This window comes from Sebastes umbrosus, chromosome 6, assembly GCF_015220745.1.
Source record: "Sebastes umbrosus isolate fSebUmb1 chromosome 6, fSebUmb1.pri, whole genome shotgun sequence".
Taxonomy (NCBI): domain Eukaryota; kingdom Metazoa; phylum Chordata; class Actinopteri; order Perciformes; family Sebastidae; genus Sebastes; species Sebastes umbrosus.
Window position 1 is genome coordinate 17680063 of NC_051274.1, and position 12275 is coordinate 17692337.

The 12275-nt window shown below is 39.3% G+C and overlaps 1 protein-coding gene across 2 annotated transcripts in view; it reads right to left on the reverse strand.

The window, feature by feature from the left end:
* The window catches only part of LOC119489925 (prickle-like protein 2), a 53910-nt gene that overhangs the window by 35409 nt on the left and 6226 nt on the right, over window positions 1-12275 (reverse strand). The window lies entirely within an intron of this gene.

Genomic DNA, 12275 nt, shown 5'->3' on the forward strand with positions numbered 1-12275 from the left:
GTACAGAGGTGATCAGTTACCATTAGCCTAAAAGCCATTCAGCCAACAGCTCAAAGCTGCAGACTTTATCACAAAACATAATTAACTAATGAGAAAAACCTGGTGGCCATTAGCTGGTGAGTCTGTGCAGCTGAAGGGCAACGACAAGATGTCGCACCTAAATGGGTTACAGCACAGCAACAGGGACGACGATGACTGTGTGTGTGAGCGGCGGGCTGAGCCGAGGTGGGATAAGAGGAACAATTATGATACCCACTCATTTTGTGATAAGAGCTGCTTCCAAGCTGGAAAGAGAAATAAATATATTCAGTAGCTTAATAGAGGGTAGGTAGCTGAATAAGATTTGGTGAAAGAAAAGACAGAACGTGAGATGGAGATTATGTAGAGCAACAGAAAAAGGATAAAAAGGATAACAATGGAGGTGAGGAGACAAGGGGTCCGAGGGGAGACGTGTCTGTTCCTGACTGAACTATAATGGGGACCAATCAGCCTTGAAGTCGCTTGAAGGTTTCAAATCTGTCTGGGGCAAAACACAGCATGAGGTCTGACAGAATTTGTCGCTACTTTAGTTAATAAATACGTTACTGTCAATCTAGTCGTATAGATCCTAAAGCTAATTATAAATGTTGAGGTTGAGATGAGACATTTTAAGTGGAGATTAATTTAAAAAGCAACAATCAAACATATATTTCACTGACCTGGTAACAGATAATTAGAGCACTTTATGCTCAACAGGTTCTTATCAGGAAACAGGTGTAGATTTCAATACATTTACTCAAGTACTGCACTAACGTACAATTTTGAGGTACTTAACTTGAGTAATTACAATTCATGCTGCTTTATACTACTCCACTACAATTCAGAGGGAAATATTGTAGTTTTTACTCCACTACATTTAATTGATAACTGCAGTTACTAGTTACTTTGCAGATTCCAATTAATAATACACATTATGATGTATTACTATTAGTGGTGCAACGGTTCAACAAGCCCACGGTTCAGTTTGTATTGCAGTTTTTGAGTCATGGTTTTGGTTTCGATTTGTTTTTCACATTAGAGAGAATAAAAATATTTCCAATGTCTTTGAACTCCGAAATATATAAATAGATATATAAACTGATTGATAGTAATGAATGATATTTCTATGTAATATGAAGCCATAACACAGATTTTATCCATGAAATAAGGTAGGGTATGTAATTGTCAAGTAGGCCTATGCTCAGATAATTGCCTCTTCTATGTCTCTGGCACCTTATCAAAAAACAAGCAGGTCTGCATTTTTTATTGCTGCAACCGTTCAACAAGCCAACAGTTCATTTTTTTATGGTTCAGTTTTGTATCCGTAATTATTATAGTTTAAGAGAGGACTTTAATGAACCCTGAGGGAAATTCACAAGCTACTGATCAGTATGTAAAATAATTAAAATTAGCTCCAAGTTAACCAGCTGCACCATTAAAGTGATGAACACATTATTGCTAATTATAATCCAATAATATAATATATATCATTCTGAAATGGCCCATTTTGCACAATAAATACTTTTACTTACTTTTGTACTTCTAATTTCTTACATTTTTGAATGCAGGACTTTCATTTGTAACAGAGTATTTATACCCTGGGGTATTGCTACTTTTACTTAAAGTGGCAGGAGGCAGTATATTTTTTGGCATCATTGGGCAAAAATTCCATAATAACCTTTCAGCATATTGTAATCCAAGTGTTCTGAGAGAAAACTAGACTTCTGCACCTCCTCATGACTCTGTTTTCAGGCTTTAAAAAAATCGAACCTGTGACGGGAGACTTTGACCAATCACAGGTCATTTCATTGAGAGAGCGTTCCTATTGGCTGTGCTCCGGTATTGTGACCGGTACTTGGCGTTCCTTCAAGCCATCTCAACCTAATCTCAACATGGCCGGGTCACAAACCTTCTCATTTTACAGCTAAACAGTACACTACAAGATGATTCTGAAAACATTTGAGGAGAGAAATAGGCATTACAGTAACAGAATATTGATTCATATTTGATCAGAGCTGCCTAGTTTAACCGTTTGGTCGGAGTTAGCGAGTGATTGACAGCTGGCAGCAGCTGGACAGCGGACGTCAGATCAGCTCTGACTGTTTGTTTTCCTCTGGTCTGTGAAATCTTGCAGATGCCATTAGGAGCACCAGAGGACACTGGAGGACACAGAGGCACACGTGTTTTTTTTCAGGTTACCTGTTTCATGTACTACTGTCATGATATAGTGACCGTTTCATAAAAATAACTTTTTTTAATCATATTTGCTCCAATCTCGCCTACTTCAGCTTTAAGCAAGAGATCTGACTACTTCTAACAGTGGATTGGTTTACCGGTTAAACAACATCCTTTAGTAATTAAAGGCACAAAAAACCTAAATAAGACAACTAATGAATTCCTATGTGAAGTTATAATAAATTATCCTGAGCTCATCAAGATTCATTAGCCCCTACTTGGTTTTTAACAATGAAGCTCTTGTCCAAAGGAAATTAATTTAGTTTAACATCTGTTCAGTGAAGCCTACAAGACTACACACAAAATGGAAAGCTCTGTATATGTTGTTGGATTAATAAGTGCTATTAAATAACACCTGTTAAACGAGTAAGAGGTACTTAGCTTCTCCAAAGCCATTATGGGATGATTTAGGGCTTGCCTGAGCGATGCTCTGCGCAGGCCATGCATGACACTGCGAGCCCAGGAGAAGGGGGGAAATGTCGCGCTGTTGGAAAAATCATTAGCTGAAACCTCAAATTCAATTACCTCCTTGTTACTAGATCTCCCCTGATGGTCCTCTGGAGGACTTTGCGGCCAAAATAATTCCCATCCCTCCCCCACTTTTGTGCAGTCAGACATCAGGGTCCGCAATCGACGTAACAGCATAATCAGAAATACCCAGAGAAACATTTAGGGAGCTAGCTAGAAATACAAATCAACCCCAAAATGAACAAAGGTCTCCTCTTCAAATCAAACCTGGACATCTCCAGAGGAGGAAGAAGTACTCAAATCCTTTTCCTAAGTAAAAGTACCAATACAACAATGTCAAAATACTCCATTGCAGGTAAAGTAGTGCATTAAAACCCTACTTAAAGGACCAGTGTGTAGCATTTGGGAGTATCTATTGGCAGAAATGGAATATGATATTAATAAGTATGTTTTCTTGTATAATCACCTGATAATAAGAATCGTTGTGTTTTCGTTACCTTAGACTGAGTGTTTATTCTACATATGGAGCTTATACATACATACATACATACATACTACATACAGTATATCCTCTTCACGTCATGTTTCTACAGAAGCTTAGAACGGACAAACCAAAAACTGGCTCTAGTAAGGGCCATTTGTGTTTTCACGTCAGCCACTGTATTTTTCCAATACACTTGGCACACGGGAGAAGTTTCAGTTGGTTGCAATTTGCAACCTCACCGATAGATGCCACCAAATCCTACAACTAACTGCACCTTTAAGTAAAAGTACACAAGCATTATCAGTTAAGTGTATTCAAAGTGTCAAAGTAAAAGTACTGGTTCTGCAGAAAAATGGCCCCAGTGGCTGATATATTATTATACATGACATTATTAGATTGTTAGTTCTGATGCAACAATGTGTAAGCACCATTTTACTGTTGTAGGTCGATGTGGAGCGGGTTTTAACTACTTTATCAACAGTAAGGTTGTTTAGTCCAGTGGTTTTAAACCTCCATGGTCAAGAGATAAATCCGAGGGGTCATGAGATGATTAATGGTGTGGGGAGAAAGAGAAATCTAAGATCTGATACACAAGTTGATATTATTTTTTTGGACTTTTCTCTAATCTTTGATGTTTTATAAAATATTGGATAGTTTTACCTCTTTTGACTTCAAACAATTATTTATATGAAGAATAGAGGGGTAATGCCTCTTTGCTTGAACTGCTAAGAACTTATGGACATCTGAAACTTTACAAGACACTTTAATGCTTTTTCAGCCCGATAGCACGAAAAGACGTGTGAATGACATGATAATGTGCCAGGCTAAAGCTTGTTTTAAGCGTGTCATTTTCACGCCATGATGTCTGCACTCACTGCAATGTAATGACGTAGTATAAAAGGGGAGAAAGACTGCTTATGGTGGGAGGGATGTGAGATGGATAGGTCCAACAAACACAGGACTTTCAACCAGGAGACTGGTGTTTTGTTTGTAAGTTACGTTAGTGACGTGATTTGTAGTGACATTTGACATGTTTTCCGTAGTGGTGTTACGTTGTTTCCATACCTATTTCACTTAGGTTACGTACTTATTTTAATTCCAACCATGACGAGTGAGTGTCTTTTGCCCCCTGCTGGTACTGCACGTTAATACACATGTAATATTCATGGCAAAACGTGACACTGACACGCTATCCTCTGGTGGACAGGCGGGTCTATTACACGCTTTGGTGTGATATCAGGTTGGCTTTTTTGTAAAGGGTCACAAGCCAAAAAGGTTGGGAATTGCTGGTTTAATCTCTATCTGTCTATCAATCTATCAATTAAATGTGGTGGAGTAAAAAAGAACATATTTCCCTCGAAAATGGAATTACTTAAGAACAGTTCTTGAGTAAATGTACTTAATTACTTTCCACTACTGGACATCTCCTGTATGTCCACTTACCTTGTCTTTTACAGAATAAAAAACTGAATACAAGTAAAGAGCAAAGATGCATGTGTGCATAATATAAGTCAGGGAGGGAGAGGCATAAAGGCAGTGTGTAGGCTGTGAGCACCTTTCTATACTGTTGGCTTCCGGGAAGCCCTGAGGGAGCAGCTGAGTCCTGCAGTGGGAGCGCTGTTGGTACGCCATGGGCTGAGACGAGTGGATTAACAGTGATCTTATTCTGCTTGATGAGGGGGTTGATGAGAGGCAGGTGGTGCAGCAATGGAGAGGATCTGCTGGTTAGAAGTATTTGAGTGTGTGTGTGGTTTTCGCAAAGGAGGTGTAATAGTTAACAGCTTTGCTCGCATCACATCCTCATCTCGTCAAAGCCGTTTAGAGTGACGCAGAGCTCATAAGAGGAAACCGAAGATTTTGGTCTGTGAAGTGATTCCACTGCAGCCTCGTGGGAATGGAAGATTTAATGGTTCAGGCAGGCATTGTTGACTTTTTCTACATCGTCTCTGGGGTACAGTGGTAGTTTTACATTGACAAACATAACAGAAATTGCCTTGTTAGAAAATGTTAAATTAAATCAACTTAAATTATGAATGCCTCTAACTCTTTCCTTAAAAGATGATTATTTTTTGGGGGGATTGTTCTAATTTTTATAACGCTCAAGGGGTAACGTTGGTCTGTCTGTTGGTCCACCAATTCAGACAGAAACATTTCCACATCTACTGGATGGGTTGCCATGCAATGTTGTACAGGGATGCATGGTCCCCAGAGGATGTTTCCTAATAACTTTGGTGATCTTCTGACTTTTCATCCACCGTCACCATGAGGCCGACAGTTGTGGTTTTGAGTGAAATATCCCAAAACTATTGAATCGATTGGCATAGAATTTGGTGCAGACATTCATGCCCCCCTCGGGATGTATTGTAGTAATTTTAATATATTTAATACTATTAACTTCTCACCTATCATCAGATCAAAATTTGTTATTTGGTTTATGACCAAATACCTGCAAAATTAATGACATTCCCATCATCCTCTGCTGTACTTTGTGTTTAGTGCTAATTAGCAAATGTTAGCACATTAAACTAAGATGGTGGACATGGTAAACATTATACCTGCAAAACAAAATGTTAAAATTGTCATTATAAGCATGTTAGCATGGTGACATTAGCATTTAGCTCAGAGCCCCACTGTGCCAAGTACAAGTACAGCTTCACTGAGCTGCTAGCATGGCTGTAGACTCTTGTTTTTCAGGTTATTTTTTTACTCTGCATTAATTTTGATGGCATTTTGAACAGTATTGATGTTTTATTACAGCAATAATGTCAGCATTACATAGTTTCTTGATACTGTCAACTATAATCAAAAGGCAGATACAAAGACGTCTGAAAGGAAATTAATCCTAAACTACTCTTATCCCTCCTCCACCTGATACAAATCGTTTATTGAATCGATTTATTGGCCATACCCTCCTAATCATAAAGTGTTTTTGCCAAGATGGAATACCCATTCAGATATAAGAAAGAATATACTTCACGTTGTTTTCATGCATTGTGAATTGTAATAGAGTTGAAGAAGGCTGCAGATGAAGTCATGAGAGTGATTTGAGGAGACAGATGGAACTGCGAAAAGATAAATTGGGAGATTTGAAAAAGAATAGAGTTTGTATCACGATGCAAGTCAAAGCAATATAATCTACTTTGAAATCATAAACCTTTCTTTCTGTAATTTAAGAATTGTTTGTCTTTTATACGATAGTTGAAACTGAAAAGTGACTGGAAATAAGAGAGAGACTCAGGGAGATGATGACACACATAGCAAAGGCCCCTGCTGGATTTGGATCCAGGACGTCAGGGTGATGTAGGTTTTCTTTCCAGCTGTTTATTTATGCATCCTTGTCCTTTCGTTTCTCTGTGACCTGGAAATCGATTGAGGTCTGCCATCTCGAGCAACGTTCCAATTGGTAAAATGCCTTTTGGAGTCGACAAAGAGCAAGACGCCTTCCAAGAAATGCTTGGAGAAAGAAGTAAAGTGCATCCGATGCAACTTTTTATTTTTTTGGACACCTTTTCCTTTTTTTTTTTGCACAACTCCGGGGTCTGAAAAGTGAAGCCAAGCGGAAGTGCCTGGTTGCAAAAAGAAGTCTGATTGTATAGGGGTCTATGAGAAAATGAGCCTACTTCTCACTTGATTTATTACCTCAGTAAACATTGTAAACATGAGTTTATGGTCTCAATCGCTGGTTTCAAGTCTTGATGTTCATTTAGTAAATTATGGTCCCATTTAGAGTCAAATAGACTATAAAGCAGGGTATGCTTTAGGGCGTGGCTACCTTGTGATTGACAGGTCGCTACCTTGGCGTTGTCCAGTCTGGGAGTTGTCCGAGTTTTCGTCTTACAACTTTAAGCCTTTCACAGTGTATTTTCAGTTCATGAAAGTTAATTATAACATTTTTTATTGTCTAAAAATGTCTTATTCAGCTTTCGGTTATACTTAACTCCACCCTCTCGTGTCACTTCTGGTTGCAAATAACCGAGATGGCGACGGCCAAAAAACAAGATGTCGATGGCCAAAATGCTGATCTCGAGGCTTCAAAATGGCAGTTCACAAACCGATGGGTCACGGTGACTTCGTCCACTTCTTATATACAGTCTACTGTATGTATCATAGACACTTGGTATATTAAGCGGGAAACATTACTTTAAGTTCCTCTGTTTATAAACAGTACACAAACTTTTAATAAATAGTTTAAAACACACTATAATGTAGTTGTAAGCCGATATAAGGACATCTTTGTGTTTATTAATGTACAATATTTATTAAACAACTATCATTTCTCCTATGAAGACATATTTTATATTGTTACAACGGTGTTTTACTATGTTGTCATTCATTAGCTGTTTATACACCACTATCGGCAGAAATATGTATCATTAATAAGTGAATTTTAATCGCTATCAACTTGAGATTCAGTTTTCAATGCAACTATTCAAGTCAAACAATACAAATTCAAATAAAAATGATTTAAATGTCAGTTTATTAACTGAATTATTTATTAATTTCAGTTTCTAGTGACATATATTTCTGTCCATATACATCTGCCATCACTTATGGGTGTCCACAGGAGGAGTTATAGTTGTTAACAAATGCATTATTAACACTTATATCTGCTTACAACTACATTATAAACCATTCATTAAATATTGAATATTTAAGACTTTTAAGAATTGAGCATGAGACTTTTTAATACCGTCCTAGATTATTGAGAAACTTAAATTCAATGCTTTTTAAGCGTTTTTAAGACCTACAGATGTTGAAAGGTGAATACTATTTCTATAATGGTCATGTCCATTGAAGAGGTGCTTAGGAATACATGATCCAAGTTAGAAAACCCCTCTGCTGCTCATATATTGTCAAACTGTGCATGCTTGATTAATTAATCAGTTGAGAGGCATCAGCTGGCCAATGGGCAAGAGATTTTATTTAGCAGTTGGGTGCCGCAGCTGATCTCGTTGGACTGTAAAAAGATGATGAAGCCAACAAAAGACAGTGATTTAAAATGTGTTTGGAATGCATTAATAAATTCAGTCATTGTTTTTCAGGCACACAGTCGCTATAGCAGCCATTTCTTGTGTATATGTGGAACTGTAGGGTACTATGTATAATCAAATTATTATTATTGTTTTCACATCTGCCGTGTGCCTGCGTGTCTCGAAATGACGTCACTTCAACATGACGCTCGTGGAAAGATGTCCTATTTGGCAGATACATGTTGTGCTACTTCCTCCATCCTCTTATATCATCCCTGTTATCTACGAGGATAGGGGAATATAGGTCAGCTCATGATATATACTTTAAGTACTTCAGACAGTACCACAGAAAAACACTTATATTGTACATTTCACTCTGCACGCAATAGTCACTCGGAAATATCAATGTAAGATGGAGGTGGTTTTCTATATGCATCATATGTGCATCAGTGAGTTTGTTTTTGTGTGTGAATGTGTGATGCTCTAATTGTGTGTGTGTGTGTGTGTGTGTGCGTGTACATTCTGGTGAGTAGGAAAATGCTGTATTTCAGAGGCCCAGTAATGATGCCATTAGTATGAGGATAGAGTGAGTACTAAACCTCAGGGCACAGCAGCACCACAGATGATTCCCCTAGAGTTAAGTCTCCTCGTATCCATCAGTCATCGAGGCCAAACTAGCACCCAAATCGACACCGGCAGCAGCATTTACATCATACTGTCTCTCTCCCCTGAAAACAATCCATACACCTGCAGCCACAGTTTGTCCCCGTCCCTCTCAACTCCTCTCTGGATGTAATTTTTAATTTAAGGGAGAACCGTCTTCCTCTGACTAAGCATAAACTGCATATTGTTCTCTTAGTGATCCCTATCGTAAGCCAGTCAGCACTTTCTAGGATACACAGAGATTGGGTGGAAACTGCTGAGACGCACAGTGCCACGGCACTAGAAAAACGCACTGTGGTGAATCGAGTTTGAACCCAGAGCTTTATGAATCTCTATGCCTCTGTAGCATCCTCCTCTATTCTTTCAGTTCACCTCGTTTCTTCTTTTCACCCCCCAAATAAATTGTGTGTGTGTGGGGGGGCCATTTTGAACTCCTCACAACTGTCAAAGGGACCGGCCAGTAAGAGAGCAGAGGAGCAGATGGCGGTGAAGAGTGTGTCCAGATGGGAATTTTTGGCGAGAACAGCGAGGTTAGCGCAGAATCACCCTGACACTAAGTGGCGAGGAATCTTTAAAGAACCAAAATGAGTCAGGACGTTGGTGTTGATGAGTCCTGAATAATGTCGCAGACAGGACCACGACTCGGCTTTGGGAACAATTACAGAAGTTTGCTAAGATGGAGTCACAGTGGGCTCAGCACTACAATAAGCTCTAATGAGGAAGTTAATGATTGGTTTATTCTAACCAATTAAGGGGCTTTAATATGGCGCTTGGGAGAACATTAGTCATCAGACAGCAGCAAGCCGCAGGGAATCATCCAGGATCCACTTCAAGAGGAGCTTGATTGTTGTAATGACCGGTTGGAAGCTAAATTTTCACCTTTCACTCCATGTGGAAATCAAATCAAGCCGTCTGCACGTCAAACGTTATTTAGAGCATGATTCACCGGATTTCCTCTCAGTGTTATTTTGAACTGAGGATGCTCCTTTTAGCTTGTGGGCAGCAACTTTCCACTTGTCCAAAACCAAGATAACAAAAGAAGTCATCTGCATTAATTCCTTGTGGCAACATTTTTAAGATATTCTTCATTAGCCCAACCCACCACCAGAACAGCTCAGTTAAAAGACAGGGCCGACTTATTGGAAAAATCAATCTTGGTGGCTGCTGAGTGTAAAAAGAGTAAAGTCGATAAAGGAAGAAACGCTCAATGCTCGTTAATCTGCTCACCAAAGCAGAGGAGAACGATTTCCCCACATGAGCAGCGAGTTCCTCTGCTAATATTCTTAAATCTTTTTTATGAGTACAGCCATGTCTGGATTTGTTGCTCCCTCATATCACATCAGCAAAAGCAAACCCACCTAATATTACTACTAGATATACAGTAAGGTATACTGGTGTTTCTTTCAGTTCGCACTTTGTCAGTCTTGAACTAACTAGGTGTGTGTGTGTTTTCTAGATGTAGATAGGATCTGGCGGTATCTGAGGTGAGGAGATTGCAACCAAGTGAAGCCTCTCCCGTATGCCAAGTGTGTTGGAGTGCTACAGTGGCCGAAAAAAATGACTCTCTAGAGTCATCTGGAGCAGAGCCAGTGCTTAGAGAGTGTGTGTGTACGTGGGCAGTGAATGGTGAAGCAAGAGAGAGAGAGCAGTGGCGACTGGAGCGAATAACGTTATCGACTCCGGCGCAAGCAGGAAAAGTTAACATTGTTTTGATTGACCGTTCTGGGCTACTTTTGAAACATGGCGGTGCAACAAGGCAGACTCCGTGGAGAGGGGACCTGCTACCTATGTAGATATAAACGGCTCATTCTAAGGTAACAAAAACACAACGATTCTTATGATCAAGTGATTATACACTAATGAAAACATACTTATTAATATTATATTCCATTTCTGCAAATAGATTCTCCGAATTGTTACACACTGGTCCTTAAAGGTACAGTGTGTAACATCTAGCGGCATCTAGTGGTGAGGTTGCAGGTTGCTACCTCTCCCGTGTGCCTAGCATGTAGAAGAACTATGGTGGCTGACATAAAAAAAAACATGAATGGCCCGATCTAGAGCTGTTTTACAGTAAGAGTAACGTAGGTCATTGGGAGTTTGTGTAGTGTGTGTACATGGGAAGTGAGTGGTGAAGGAAGAGAGAGAGAGAGAGAGAGAGCGGTGGCGAATGTGTGTGAGCGAACAAGTGAGCTAGTGAAGCAGAAGACAGAGTTAGTTTAGCTTTGAGAATATCAAATGAATGTACAGTAGAAGTTGCAGTTTGGGCCGAAAAAAATGCTGCAGCTCCTCAAGACCAACAGAGGTTTCTTGTTTCCCGGCGGCAGAGTGGAATGACGGCGGGGGTTAAATCCTGAGCGAGTAACGCTATCGACTCGAGCAGGAAAAGTTAACACAGTGGTTTGTCTGTTCTGTGCTACTGTAGAAACATGGCGACATGATATAAACGGCTCATTCTAAGGTAACGAAAACAACAATTCTTATTTTCAGTTGATTATACACTATAGAAAACAAACTTATTAATAATGTATTAGATTTTTGCCAATAGATCCCCCTTATTGCTACACACTGGTCCTTTAAGGCCAAAGCTTTTAAAGGTTTTATTGAATAACTTTTAAGGGTTTTTTAACATGTTTATTCTACATTATTAGTCAGATGCAGATTTCTTACAGATGGATTTTAATTGTGGATTTTAAAGGATAAGGATGGCAATATTCTGCATTTTTGGTAATGTCAAAGCATCATATATTAAAATACCAGAACCAACAATGTTGGTTCTGGTCTGTCTCTCTGTCTACTTTCCGACTATCCTGCCTGTGGCACTCGGCTCCAAATCCACTGGCTCCTGCTTCAAAATAGGTTACCCCAATTTCCTAAAACAGCTGGCCACTGTAGTTTTTAGTGCATTAGTTGGGGAGCATTTTCCGATTTGGTGCTGTAATGAGTATTTACAGCAGCAGCATGGTGTATGTTGGACTGACTCAAAATAAACTGAGCTGCCCATGTTCATGGTAATGCAGGAGCATGTCACCCAGTGCAATGCTGAGGCTCATTGATGTGTTTTTTTGGACAACAATGTTGGGCTAGGAATAACCTGGTTTTGGTCTTTTCATGGGATATACTGACAGTAAGAAAAATATACAATATCACCAGACTTATCCTTTAACAGTTTTTACTGCTATCCATTAAAGGAGGAGCACAGGTTATGGGCAATGCTGTGGTTTTCCTGGGGATTTATTCATACACTGAGGTCCCAGGTGGACCGTTTTAATCTCGGGTTTACCTTCATTATGCGTGATGGTGCCTCTTTATTATCATGATAAATCAGGTTGATGCTGTTTTGCCCTTTTACTTTCTCAGGCAGGTTTATTTTGCCTGTTGTGATTCACAAACGTCTTTACTGCTTCTATCTACATATGCTAGTTAGTTTATAGGGC